This window comes from Ambystoma mexicanum, chromosome 9, assembly GCF_040938575.1.
Source record: "Ambystoma mexicanum isolate Mex_15411 chromosome 9, UKY_AmexF1_1, whole genome shotgun sequence".
NCBI lineage: Eukaryota > Metazoa > Chordata > Amphibia > Caudata > Ambystomatidae > Ambystoma > Ambystoma mexicanum.
Window position 1 is genome coordinate 173708567 of NC_090931.1, and position 14837 is coordinate 173723403.

Sequence of the window (14837 nt, forward strand, 5' to 3'; positions counted from 1 at the left end):
TGTGCTTTTGTGAGGAAGGAAGCAGTTATTCTGACATTTCTTTTGAAACCACACCTTTCCCCCTATTTCCCCATTTGTTATTTACGAGTGAGGGCAAGGTGCATTTTCTTTAGTATAGGCCTTCTTTTTGTTTACCTGACTGACTTGGGACTATTTATTTTGTTTTTATGGCATAGACTACCGCCATTTAGATCTAGGGCTAGTTAGGAATTCTCGCAACCTTATAAAGCACAACAATAAAGGTTTTCAAAATTGCATCCATTGTGTCTGTCTGTTGACAGCATACCTTCCTCACAGGAGGTACAGTCCCCACGGAGGGAGGGATATTTAAAGCAGGTAGACATGTATTATTTAGTGGAGGTCAACAGTAGATGTGGACGTGTAGCAAGAGACCAGCAGGAAAATGCAGAGGCAGCAGCACATGGAGCATACTTGTTCAGGAGGTTGGGTATAGGCCCTGGATAGCCAAAGGATGGAGTGTGAATGTGCACAAGGAAAGTGTGTAGAGAAAGTAGTGCAAGGAATGAATGTGAAGTGAATGGTACAAAGTAAAAGATGGGTGATAATGTAGTAGGGGGGAAGTGAAGGGATGTAGTGAAGTAGGAGTGAAACAGAGGGACAGAAGAGTGATGGGAAGAACAAGCGGGCAGGTGTAATGATAAGAGTGGAGAGGGAAAGGAGAGTGTGGGCATGAATGAACCTGAAATCAGCAGAGCAAGTGTAAGGCACAATGCCAAACCCTTCTAAGAACACTAATCCGTGGATAGATTAGGGACAGTCTAGGAAGACCAGGAGGGAAATAGTTAACTGGCACCAAAACATTTTGTGACAGATTAGGCAGTGGGGGATTACCAATCTGTAGTACTAAACAGGGATTAGGGACGCCTGAGGAAGGAAGGGAACCAAAAAGGAGACGAGAGGGAGGGACAGCCATAGGTCCACAAACCAAAAATAAAACACTGTTGGACCGTCTATGAGCCTCAGTATTGTGTTTCATTTGCGACAGCATCTTCCCAACTCCTCCCAGAGAAGTGAGAATGAACATGCCAAATATCCCCCCCTGTGTAGATGAGTGCAAGGATGTCATTGAAAGTGGGGTCTTTCAATTGCATTATTTGAATAGTTTTGGTCCAAAAGAATTTTTTTAAAAAAAAAAGTTTTGTTTTCTATTTTCCTCGGAAGAGCTGAAATACTTAATTGGGTTGTTCAAGACATGTTTAATTTACCTAAGGTATGTCCTTTTTTAATTTGAAGTATATAGACACACACACTCTTCGAGAGAGCAAGTTTTAATTACAGCTGAACAGGTGTTGCATGCATTAATTTCTAAGCATTTACTGCTATGCTATATTAGACAGCAAATACAACATAGCATGTCGCATCTGTATTCCATATTTATTTACTTTAGAGCATTGAGTGACTAGATTTGGCACATCATGTCCTTTGGAAAGGTAGGTGTTAGTGACAACAGGGAAACCTTGTTCTCACATCAGGGGAACACCAGCAGTGAGCTAAGTCTGCAGACCCCACTAGATAAGGAGGTCAGGATTAAGTTGAGGATGGAATGCCTTGGATCCCCCGTGTGGTGAAGAAGATGGCCACTACCCATGTTTTTTGACATATGCTAACATCATCCCTATTTTAGAAAACTTGGTTCCTGGTGATTTTAGGATGACTTGCTGATCACATCAAGAGATTGCATGTTTGTCCCTGATGATTTGGTGATGATTCTGGGATGACCTGCCGATTACTTCAGGAGCATCACCATTAACCATGTTCGTTCTTGAGGATGACTTACTAATATTTCAGAACAGAGTTTGTAGGATGATTTGCGGACTAATACAGATGTTTCAGTGTTTGCTTGTGGAATGGGTAAAGCTTGATACTAAGCCAGAGACCTAAACACACTTTGCCATCCCATTCAAATGCAGGCACCCAGCACCCTCACAATACCCAATGTGGCAGGGGTAAAGCTCGAGACCATGTTGGGCCAAAGTGCAAGCAAGAGGCCTAAACATAGCATACACCCCGTGGGTGAGACTCATTTGCCATCCCAGTTAAAAGCAGGAACCCAGCACCCTCACAATTAATACATTTCCATTCTGATTGCACCAATATCCTAGCACTTGTGCATAGGCGCATTATAAATGCCATATCATATCAATATATGCCAGTATTCACATGCATTCATTCACGTTTGCTTTGTGCAAGTAATAATACTATAAGAAAACATGCCCACCATGGCTCTGCCACACTCCGGTTGGCTTTGCCTTTAAAAATGTCATCACAACAAGAAAACATGTCCAAACTGCCTGCACAATGCAGGCGAGTCTAGATGCGCAATAAGGCTCATCGCGTTTGCTTTACCCTTGATGCCCAGTGAAAAAAAGCCACAGGTAGAAATGGCTAGGCTGGGTTCCTTAAAATGGCAATGCAGCCACATAAAAGCACAGATCATACTTTCTTAAAAAAAAAAAACGTTTTTAAACAGCATTTTGTATTGGCATCTATGATGGATACCCATTAAAAAAAATGCATTATGATTCCAAGATGGCTGCAGAGGGGAGAGCAGCGTAATCGTGGAGCTCTCACCCGCTGGGGCCAAACACAAAGATAGATTAAAAGAGCCTTCCCCAGGTGGAGATTTATCAATGTAGGCTGCGGTGGTGGAGTGCAGCAGCCCGGATCGTAGGGGAACTTTGGCAGAGGCAAGTGTGTGGCCTTCGTCTCTGCAGTGTCCGAGGTAAGGAGGCACTGCGCCTGCAGCCGGTGCTGGACGAGCTGAATCAATGAGCAAGAACAACCATTCTGGGAGACCCAGGGCAGCCGAGGACCCATTGCAGCTGCGAGGGAGGGTGGCGGAGAGCAGCCACTGCCAGACTTCAGAGGAGGCTGTCAGGGAGGAGCTGCCTGCGATATTGGAGGCCCACCAGGGCTGGATTCGTGGAGCGGGGCTCCCCTGCTGATGAGAGCCAGCGGGAAGATGAGGCTGGACCGAGACGTCCCCGCGCCAGAGAAGCAGTGTCTCAGTGTTCAGGAGGACTGAAAGGGGCCATGCCCATAGCCCACTGCGGAGAGCAGCACCCAGAGCGGCCAAGAGGCCCGGGAGGGGTCGCACAACAAAATCAAGTGGTGCCAAGGCAGCAACCCTGAGGGGCATGAGTGCCTCCGCTGCCGTGGGGGAGAACCATCAAAGGTCACCGTGAGCTCTGGCCCAAGGAAAGAGTACAAGTAGGCAGAGGCTAGCCAGTGATCACCACCTTTGCGCAGAGTGACTGAGGAGTGGGGGGAGCGCGGTGGGATGGCCCCTGCCCAAGCTTTGAAGCCAGCACTTAGCAGAGAAGACCAGGGGAGGCCCTGCAGTGTTATAGTCGGGGCGGCTGGAGGCCCATTTGATGTAAATGTTGGAGCTACATATAGTGCCTCAGCCAGCGCACCCCATCCAGAAGCACAGCAAGGGAGACCTGGGAGCAATAGGCGGACAAAGCATAGGCGACAGTGACTTTCGGGCCCCTAGCCTCTCCGGGCCAATCCGGAGCAAAGCAGAGGCCGAATAGAGGGCTAAAAGAGTCCATCTACATCCGTGGTGGGCAAGGAAGAATAAGGGAGGGCCATTTGGACGGGGGCTCAGGGAAGGGGGATACCGACATCAGGACCAGGAGGAGGGTCATTTGAAACCCAAGGAGGAGGACAAACAGTCGCTCAACTGCGCACAGTTAGAGGGGAGTGCCAAACCCCCGGCAACTCCACGGTCAAGAGCAGACCCACAAATCAGCAGAGGGACGAGGATCCTACGCCCTGAAAAGGTGGCCAGAAGAGGGCCGATGGGTGTGACAAAATCAGGGAGAAGAGGAGGGGGCAGGGCTGCCCCATCAGACCTACATACACACTAATTCCAAAAACATGGGGAAGGACATGCAAGCTGCCCCCAAGTTGGTGAAGAAACCACAGGAGGGCAACATGCAGAGACTCTGGTGCAGAGACAGCGAGGTACTGGCTGGCGGAGATCAGGGGCACGAGGGGATTTGGGGCCGCTGGCAGGCACTGCAAAAGATTAAGTGGTCAACCAGGACGTCGTCCTTCACCAATGCTTTCAGGATTTTGCGGACAAGATAGCAAACACCATTCAATTGCAGTTAAGCATGATGCGAGCAGAACTGTCCCAATCATTACAAGAGGTGAAGGGGGACATAATAAAACTAGGAGTGGACCAATACAGCGGAGAGCACCATACAAGAGGTTGCAGAAGACACAAGCAAGATCGACCAGCTGGTAGAGCAATTAGCAAGGGTCACGCAGAACCTCAAGACCAGAACTAAGACCTTGAAAGCCACTCGAGAAGATCAACATCAGAATAAAAAACCTCGCTGAGGTGGTGGCAAACAAGGATCTACGCATGATGGAGCAACAAGTGTTCGCAGACCTGCTGCAGGTAGAAGATGGGTCAGGGACAGAGCTGGACCGCATACACAGAGTGGGGCCAAAGAGGAGAGAGTCAAGGGCCAGACCCACAGATGTAGTGGTGGCCTTACACAAGTACGGGCAGAAGGAGAAGGTGCTGGCGGCTGCCACAAGGGCCAGATCAATGAGCTACATTGGCTCGGAACTTCAGCTATTCCAGGACCTAGTCCAAACCACCCAGGTGAAGCATAGGAGGGGCATACACTATAAATGGACTTTTCCCTTTGGGGTAATGTTCGAATGGGAAGGGAAACAACATCGGGTCATCACCTATGAGGAAGGTACGAGGGTCCTGAAGATTGAGGACAAAGGGTCACCAAGACAAAGACCGGCGAGAGAACCGCTCAAGTAGAAAATGTGGGAGCGGAAGAAACTTTCGACAAGGGGCTTAAAAAAAATAATAATAATAATAAACCAAAATAAATAAACAGGGCCCTAGGGGCCCGGTTATACCCTTCCTCCTCCATTCCCCCTCCCAGACGAGGGGGTAGGAGTGGAAGGGGCCAACATGCCCATCGACACAGGAGCGCCACGCTGAGGGAAAAGGGGGGGGTTACAGAAAGCAATGTTGTTGCCTGCCTGGGGGATGTAGTTAGTAATTAATGTCTTGGCTTATCTACATGGGTCAAGGGGGGCCGGGACCCGCACAGGTTTACTCTGGGTTTTTACAAGGGCTCAATTCCAGAGATGGAGGGTCGGGGGGAGCTAGAGGCTGGTTGAGCCCGCCCAGGGAGGGGTGAGGAAGATCCCAGCGGGGGCCACTCATTAGTGCAAACTGCAAGGTAAAACGATCATGGGAAAAAGGGAAGTGCTTGGAGTGACCTTGCAAAACATCAGGGGATTAATTCCCTGGTTAAGAGCAGGAAGGTGGAGCAGTACTTGGGGCGGGGGAAGCTGGGAAATGTAGCCGTCCAAGAGACGCACGGTCGGAGGCGAGACAGGCATAAGCTGAAAATCAAGGGGAACCGCCATCTGTTCCAATCCAACGCCCCAAGGAAGACAGGGAGGGGGTGTTAATCGCTATTCTGGACATAGCGGGCTTCCAGGTAATAGCTACAGAGGTAGACACAGAGGGTAGCTATCTGGTGATCTCTTTCCAATGGGAGAGGGGGATATATACAGCCGCAGCAAACTATGCCCCCCAATACAGGGCAAGATGGGTTCTTGCGGGCGACCCTGACCAAATTGGAGACTTTTGCCATTGGGCATTTATATTGGTAGGCGACTTTAATCTGGCATGGGACCCAAGAATAGACAGGAGCGCAAGGGCATTCCACAAAAATGTGTTGCCATCTGCCTGAATGAATGAACACATGGCCCAATTGGCGTTGGTAGATGCTTAAGGAACACATGGCCCACTGGCGTTGGTAGATGGCTGGTGGGAAGTGAGGGGGGGGGAAATGGGCTACACATTTTATTTCACTGTTCATAGATACTTCTCATGGATAGGTTACTCCTGGATTTCGAGGTCAGTATTGGGTAGGGTCGTGGGGGGATAGAGCTAGGAGTGATCGCCCCATTAGACCACGCACCCATTTCTACTACCTTAAATATGGGGCAGAACAAACCAGGTCTATGGCGGTGGAAGTTCCCTAGCCACTTCCTTAATGATTGAGTCCTATGTGAGGACATACAGAGGGTGTACGCGACCAGGTGGTGTGGGGCGCGTTCAAGGTTACATTGAAGGGGGAGCTCATTGCGATGAAGTGCAAGAAGGACAAACAACTAGGTCTCTTACAGGAGGAATTGGAAGCTAAACTTAAAACAAATAATGGCTCAAATGGCAATTAACGCCGGGGGTACAGTGCGAAGGCAATATCGGCTGATTAGGTGGCAATTAGATGTTTTGCAGACTAGAGAGGCAGGACGTTCATTATGGCAAAGTCAATCAGGCAGATTGCCTGTTAACGAGGTTCATTAGGAAAAGCATTGAAGACAATCCTTACAATTAAAGACAGGGAGTTGGGGATGCAAGAAAGCACTGCTCTACCTGACATAATTTCTGTCTTCACTTAATATTATTCATCCCTGTGCACATCAGATTCACCCGAGGAGGGAGCCCAAAGGGGATACCTCTCCCGGTGCACTCTCCCTAAAATCACTCCAGAAGAATGGAAAGAACTTGAGGGAAACATTACTCCCGGAGAAGTAATGGCAGCTATAGCTGCCTTGCCATCAAGAAGGGCCCCGGGCCCAGGTGGCTTTCCAGCGTATTTCTACAAATCCTTTAGAGAGGCACTGATACTGCGCCTAGTCCAGCTCTTAAACTCTTTTGGGGGGGGGGGCATGGTGTATGACCCCGACAATGGAAGCAGCCATGGTTGTGCTGCTCCCAAAGTCGGGTAAGGATGTCACTATGCGGTTCGTACCAGCCAATTGGCCTTATTAATTAGGCACAAAGATCTACATCAAGGTTCTGGCGTCATTCCTGGATAAGCTCCTCCCCAAACTGATTGATCCCGACCAGTGAGGATTTATTAGGCATAGGCGGACCTCTGATAACATTCGGCGGATCTGTCATTTGATTGAAAAAGTAAATAAATCTAGAACCCCTGCACTTATAGTAGCATTGGATGCCGAGAAGACATTTGACCAGGTCGAATGGCCATTCCTCTTCCATACCGTGGAGGGTATAATTCCTTTCAATGGTAAGAGCCAACTATCAAACTCCCTCCTTGCACCTTGCAATCAACGGGCAACGTTCCCACAGGATCAGGGTTGCCCTTATACGCCATCCACCTGGAGCTGCTCTTGGCCAGCTTTAGGGCCTCCCCGGATATTAGGGGCATTCCCTTTGGAGGGTGAGGAGCACATGCTCCTCTTTGATAACAGAATCAGAAACTTCATTCCCAGGGATCTCGCAGGAACCTCTTTTCTTGGGGAGGTGGCAGGATTCAAAATAAAAGCCCACAAGTCAGAGTTATTAAACTGGACCGTCCCCTCAGAAAAGGGACATGAATTGTGGGGTATAGTACCCTATAGATTGGCGGATACTGGGTTTAGAAATGTGGCGGTCCAGATGACTGGTTCTCTGGGTGCTCTTTTACTGTGCCAACTACACGCCTTTAGCAGAAAAGCTGCACTGAATTGCTGGCAGAATTGCACTGAAAAGCTGGCGGAATTGGTGCCCTTATCTATACCCTGGCTAGGGGTGGGGGGATAAATGCCCAGTCTGTTGTCGAATGGACAAAGCAGTGGTGGGCCTGGCGAGGTGTTGTGGTGACCCAAGGGGGGGGGAATATACTTGTAGACATGTACCGTAGCAGGATAGGGGCCCTGGTGGGAGACTCATGGGATGAGCTGGTTCGGAGGGTGAACTTGACCACCTTCCCTAATGACATCACTGTTTAGGAATCCCGAGTTGATGTTGGGAATCCCCTGTATGCCTTCAATAGGTGGGAGGCGGCAGGTCAGGACATTAAATCCTTTGCACAGTGCAAGCAGGACTTTGGGCTAGATGAGGGGGAGAGGCATCACTACTCAACTGAGGCACTGGCTTACGAACCTAATGTCAGGGCAGCAGCCACCAGGGATCTCACTGCCTTTGAACAGAACACAAGTGGGTTTGTAAAATCTGGAACTTTGTAGCACTAGAGTGGGTGACCTATAGGATTCAAGGGGATCACCAAAGGTTGCTCTCGGACTAGGACACCGTCCTGCATCATCTGCAGCTGGAATCACAGGCTGCATGGTGCCAGGGAAAATTAGATGGCTGGGGTGGCGAGTACTCACTTCAGTTGGCGAGGATGCCTTCACATGAAGCTGGGAGGAAATATGGCTGAAGTTCCTAGGGGTAGGCGAGGACTTTGGGGGGTTTCTCAAACAGTGCAGGGGCCCATACGCCAGCTGGCAAGAGAGCTGGCCACTCACAGAAACTTGAGACTGGGAGCAATCTACACAGTTTATGGACTCGGGGGCGGGGGGTTTCCAACCGGGTGCATTGTTGGTTGGTTACATGTGCTCTTACTGTTGAAAATGACAATAAAATACATCTTTTTTTTGTTAAAAGTGCATGGTTACTGTGCTGCCCTAACCAGCCAAAATCAGCTCCCTGGTCCAGCCCAAACACACGCACTCACACATTGTTTGACTCAACATTCACTCACTCATTGCATAAGAGGATCGTAAGTATCCCCCTGCACCTGTTCCAAATAGGCACAAGAGGAAATGTTTTTTTTCCTGTGTTTTGAAAAGTGCACCTCATTTGATAATCAGGATTTACTTGAAAATGCCCAGAACCCCCTTTCCACCCTCTGCCTTGCCCAGTTGTGCATTTGGTGGGAAAAGAGCACCTCAATGTGCACAATTATGATACACACTTCTAAATGTGAAGTGTGCACGGTTCACCACCTTATTGGCGCCAGTGAATGAGCATCCCATAAGTTGAAGCAAACAGGTTTTGAAAATCGTGGCACGATGGTTTATCCCTACTGATCACTTCTTTACGCAGTAGGTTAAATTCAGAGAGTGTGGTTCGAGGTGTCCGCGGCATTAGGAATCGGAAAGGACACGGGGAAGAAAGGGTGCATGTTTTTTTCTGTTTCTGCAGTCATTAACCGCAGATTTGGTCACGAGCAGGTATTGGGTTAAATACCATTAGCTCCAGGGCAGATACTGTGTCTGTATCCCAGATCCGGTACTGTGTGTGTAAGTATTTGCTCCAGGGCAGGTATTATCAGATGTAGCGGATGAGCAGGTACACACGGTCACGGAAGCCATTAGCTACAGCGCATGTATTGTGTCTGCACTCATTCGCTACAGCCGGAGGATGTGGCGGGTCTTTACCATTAGCACTAGTGAACGTAGTGTCTGCTGCTATTCATATGGGTGTGGTTGATGTGGGTGCAGTCATTATACACAGGACAGACACTGTACCGGGTCTTTAGGCCCAGATAATGTACCGGATCTGCAGCCAATAGCCCTTGGGGATCATTACTTTCCGAGTAGGCACTGGAACTGGAGACAGTACACGTCTGCAATCATTAGCCGATGCAGGTGCCATATAGTCCCTTACACCAGACCACGGTCTGTGTATTAGCTGCACAGCAGATACTGTGTCTGCGAGCATTCCAGAGCCTGAGCTGTACCTTAAATGGCTTAAATGAGCAACTATTGTGTGTAAAATAACAACATGCTGCCCTGTGTAATTTCAAAACCAGAGGTTTAGAAAGCCACGTGAGTTACAAAAGGAGTACAATACAACCAATTACAGCCTCAGCTGCAGCCTCTCACTTGAACGTGCATTTCCAGAGGTTGCAAAAGGCTCCTCTTACCAATATAATAACAAAGGAGTGAGAACGAACGGAGTTAATGCATGCTAAAAGAAATGCATATGAAATTCATTACAACCGCTGCACTCACCTGATGCTGCCTGGAAACTGAAAAGAAGCGGTAAAGGGAGGCCTTATGTTGCTTTCATTATCAAGTGAAACACACATTTAAAGTCCATATGAGACTGATACCAGTGTTTGTTTTAAAGTTTGCCGACACTTTATGAAATGCCTTTAAGGAGTCATAACGTATGAACGTTTGTACGTAGAACGTCTACGTATTTAGGAAGGGAATCACGGATTAGGGAGGACTCCATGCTGGCCACGGGCAGGCATTTACTTATTTATTGTGTATGTTTAAGGGGCTTATACATCTCAGAAGTGTTTAGGTTTAATTTTGGTTCCAGCAAAAGCAGGTCTTTCTGTGTTCTTGCATGGTAATTAACACGGCTTTAAGTGGGGTAAGAAATCGGGGGGAAGGGCCATTTAGGGGCGTGGCTTGCGGGATGGGCGTGGCCTACAAAAGTACTCAAACCATAGTAAGGTATGCAAACAAATATATACATGCATAAAGCATTTATATATTTGTATGCATACCTTACTAGGGTTTGTGTACTATGCAAGCCATCTTTTATAAATATAGAAATATGTTTAGAAAAGATAGCTTGAAAAGTACACAAACCGTAGTAAGTACGCACATAAATATATAAATGCTTACATTTATATATTTGTTTGCATACCTTACTATGGTTTGTGTACATAAATGCTTACATTTATATATTTGTTTGCATACCTTACTATGGTTTGTGTACTTCAAGATGGCTTGAAAACTTCACAAACCATAGTAAGGTACCACACAAATATATAACATTTATATATTTGTGTGCATACCTTATGGTTGGCGTACTTTTCGAGCCATCTTTTTTAAACATTTCTATGTTTATAAAAGATTGCTTGAAAAGTACACAATTCAATCCATCTTTTATAAAACTTTGGCTATGGACAAAGTCTGAGGCGTCTTTGTCCGTCATCAAAGCTTTATAAAGGATGGCTTGAATTGTGTACTTTTCAAGCCATCTTTTATAAACATAGAAATTAGTCTCCAGGTTCGCCAAAGGTCAGATGCCTCAGTGACCTGGGGAGGGGAAACAAAAGGACAGTAAGTTCACATGAAGAAGTTACAGTGACTGGCTGGCACTTCTGTCAGCTTGCCTGACTTGAAAAGGGGGGGGGGGCTCATCTCCCGTTGCGACGGTGCAGGTTAATGTGTCCTGCCACTGGTGTGGTGGTACCAGGTGGCCCCGGCAGGGCCCTGCCTTAGCCCTAACTTTTGGAGACTGCCGGAGCCCAGCCCTGGCTGGTCCCAGGCCACTTAAAGCGCTGGTAGTATCCCTATCTCCTGCTCCCACCGCACCATCTCGCCCCTAAACAGAAGTGATTTATGGCCAAGGGAATTTCAGGGCAGAAGTTTTTTTGCAAATTTGGCTGCAATGCCAGCAAGTTGGATTTATTGTTTACGTAAGCACACTTGCATGTTTTCCACCTCCAAATGGCAATGGCGTTTTGCTGTATTCCCGGGCTTGCATCACAGACTTTTAAAAAAACTGTACAGAACTCACCCAGTTGGAAATTAAGCCCCTTTGTGGCGTTTAAAGAAAGTACAAATGGTTGAAAGTACTTTAATGGGTACTGCACGCAGGCCAGAGCCAGCCGCCACTACAGGTACGAATCACCAACTGCCAAATTCGCCAACTGTCACCCGGCCTGCTCCCAACGTTCTATCACTGTGTACCATGGCACGCGGCAAAGAGGCGCATCGCGCGCCATGGAACAAGATCGTAACACATCTCCCTTTCAACAAAGAATGAAAAAACAATCAAGTACAGAAATGCAAGCAAGAATCAATCATAGAAAACGTAGCCTTTAAACTTCTCAGGGCAGCCAACATTGCACCTCAGGTGGTCTTTAGAATCATCTGCCACTGCCATCCAACTACTCGGATCAACTGCTTCAACATTCAAGGGATCTTGTCCCACATCTCCAGTTGAACTACTAACAGATTTGTTCACATGCCCCCTTCTCTCACGAGGTAAACTCCACACTCCCCTCATTGCAGAACACATCACCACCACCATCATCATCCATTTAAGGGATTCCATACCTCCTGTTCAACCTGACAATGCTTTATTTGTTCCGCCATCAATTTGTTCCCAATGTGACAGCACTATTACCTGTGTCAGTGACAACTTCTGGGGTGGAATATTGAGACTCCCCCTTGAATACTTTGAATGTTTTTTTAACCCGTACAACGCCACCCACCAGGATGTAATTCTGCTTGACACACATTCGGGTGTCAAAACCAGCCTTGCTCTGTTACTGAGAATCCAATACCCTTTGGTGTATGCTGTCATCAGCAACAACAGGAAATCCCTCACGAATCAATTGCCCAACCCAAACTGGCATTAACTTTGACCCGGCCTTCCTACCTCTCAACAATTCAAATGGAGAAATACCAATCACAACATTTGGCGTGGTCCTGTATGCCCACAACATTTCACACATTACTGTCTGCACCTGTATTTGGTTGGCAAAGGCCCATTATGATATGATATTCCATTTATAACGTGCCTATAGACAAGTGTTTCAAGGCGCGATAAGACAAGGGGGAAACAGATGGAGGACAAAAACAACGATCTTACTAGGCCTTGTGACATTCATATTGCGCAAATGCAGGGGAGGGGAGAAGTGCAGGGGAGGGGAGAAGTGCGAGACAAAGGAAACAGCAGAGAGTGCAGCCAATGGGTGGCAAGTGCGGGTGCTCGGAACTGCAGCCAACGGGTAGCTAATAAGTGCAAGAGAGGGGGCTGTAGGGTTACAGGTACAGACCACAAGTGCAGGGGGTGCCAAGAGGCAGTGTGTGTTGCAACATGACAGGCAGGGACTTGGGCCCGAATTCAGAGGATGGCCAGGTGACCGGAGATCAGCAGGAGTGAAGAAGAGGAAAGGCGGAAGCAAAGTGGAAGGTCTTGAGGTGCTTCCAGAACCAGAGATGGTTCTGCTCAAGTTTCAGAGAGGCAGGGAGACTGCAGCCAAAGAAAGAGATCTGCCTCCAACTCTTTGGTTGGAGAAGCGACTGACCCTCAAAGAGTTGGAGGTGGAGGAGCGGAGGGCTTGAACAGGAAGATATTTAGGTACAGAGAGTTGGAGGTATTGTAGTCCCAGCCCCAGAAAGCCTTGTGGACAATGCAGAGGGTCTTGAACTTGATCCTTGCTGCCACTGGGAGCCAATGAAATGATTTCAGCGCTGGAAAGATACGATCCCTGGGCTTGAGGCCCAAGACAAGTCTTGCGGTTCTGTTCTGGATGAGTTGTAGATGATGGAGAGTAGTGGCATATACATTTAGAAAGAGGCTGTTGTAGTAGTCCAGCCTACTTAAGCACAAAGCGATCTGGAATAAATCGATGATCTATATGGCCTTTTTAGATTTACATCAGGTCTTTGATGGAGTGCATCGAAATCGCCTGTGGGAAAAGTTTGAAAGTGGATTTGTCTCTCTGATTTTTTGGAGGCTATCCAAACTCTATATACGGAAACATCCATTCAGATAAGGCTGGGAACAGATGGGAAGCTATCAAGAAAGATTAGGACGTTCTGTGGGTTGAAACAGGGCTTTGGCCTGGCCCCATTAGTATTTAGCCTCTACTTGTCTGATTTGGGGGACTCACAAGAAACCATTCAAGCTTTTCCACCCAAACTTAATGATTGTGATATCCCGTGGCTACTATACGCTGATGATATCATTTTGTTTGTTCAAACGGCCACTGGCCTTCAGCTTAGGATTACCGCATTCAATGAGTATCTAAGTGCCAATGGAATGAAAATGAATGCAAAAAATGCACAAGTTTGGATCATGACATTGGCACGTAGTAAAAAAGAAGGCCCCTTTTAAATGGAAGGTGGAGGAAGTTTATCTAGAGATTGTAGAGACAACTACCTACCTCGGAGTTGTAATTAATACAAATATAAAGGAAAGCGCACACCTTGGAATTCTGCGAGACAAATTGAAAAAACGGACAAACCCAGGTATAGCCATTGATAGGCAATATAGGGGCCTTTCCCTCATACCTGTTATCACCTTTTATAGACACCAGGTGATACATATACTTACCTATGGAGCTGAGGCGCTCCTTAACTTAGAGGTGAAGGTATGGCCACTGATGGAGGGATATTTTTGGCAGAGAATACTAAGACTGCCAAAGTCCCTCCCTATAGCTTTTGTCCGTCATGAGCTGCGCTTGCTTTCCATGAGTTCGATAGTGAGATGGAAATCCATTTCTTATATCGGAAATGCGTGGCTACTAAGGGACCACTTCCTTTCTCGATTTTGAGAACTGGGGGATTGCCCAAGGAAATAATGCTGTCTGCGTGGTTTCTGAGTATGTGTAAGATGTTGCGGCAGCATGAAGTGGATACTGAACTATTGATGACAAATCCACTGAAAGTTAAGAACATGTTGGAGAGGGCAGATTGGATTTAGACGAGTGAGGCTAGATTTGTGAATACTTGAACCTTTAGATGTTGTCATGCTGCGACCTTGGAAGATCTGGCAGCACTGGAGATTCCAGCATTGATTCATTATGTTGTTCTGGAACCACAGTGAACGGTCTAGTTCACTCCCAATATGGCTGCTACAGCAATATCAATGAGCCGCATCAGCAGCATGGTGCGTTGTATTAGTTTTTTGCTCTTCTTGGACTACGCTGCTGTTACTTCCTAGCAGGTTTCCCCGTTTCTGCTGTTGCTGCCTTCTCCGGGTCTCTGCCGAGGCTTGCCCTTCCTTCTGTCCTCCCTCTTCATCCGCCTCTTGGCTCGCCTTATTTTTCCATGACATGGGGTTCCTCCCGGCTGTGTGGCATTAGCTGGGCTTTCTCTTCCGCGTCTTTGCGGCTGTACTTTCTTGAATTCTGCTCATCAGCCACTTTGTATCCTTCCTACCTTTTTTCCTTTGATCCCGTCCAGTCCTTTTGGCTGGGGTTATTACTGTCCTGTCCTTGTCTTGCGCTTGCACTCTTTCGTTCTGCTCGGTGCTTCAGTGCCTTTTCACA

The 14837-nt window shown here is 47.6% G+C and overlaps 1 protein-coding gene across 1 annotated transcript in view; it reads right to left on the minus strand.

Annotated features, from left to right (window-relative positions):
* HINFP (histone H4 transcription factor) overlaps positions 1 to 9924 on the minus strand; it is a 217313-nt gene extending 207389 nt beyond the window's left edge. Inside the window, exon 1 of the mRNA XM_069614379.1 lies at positions 9823 to 9924. The gene's annotated coding sequence lies outside the window, so the exon portion shown is untranslated. The remainder of the gene's footprint in view (positions 1 to 9822) is intronic.
* Positions 9925 to 14837: the final 4913 nt, after the last annotated feature.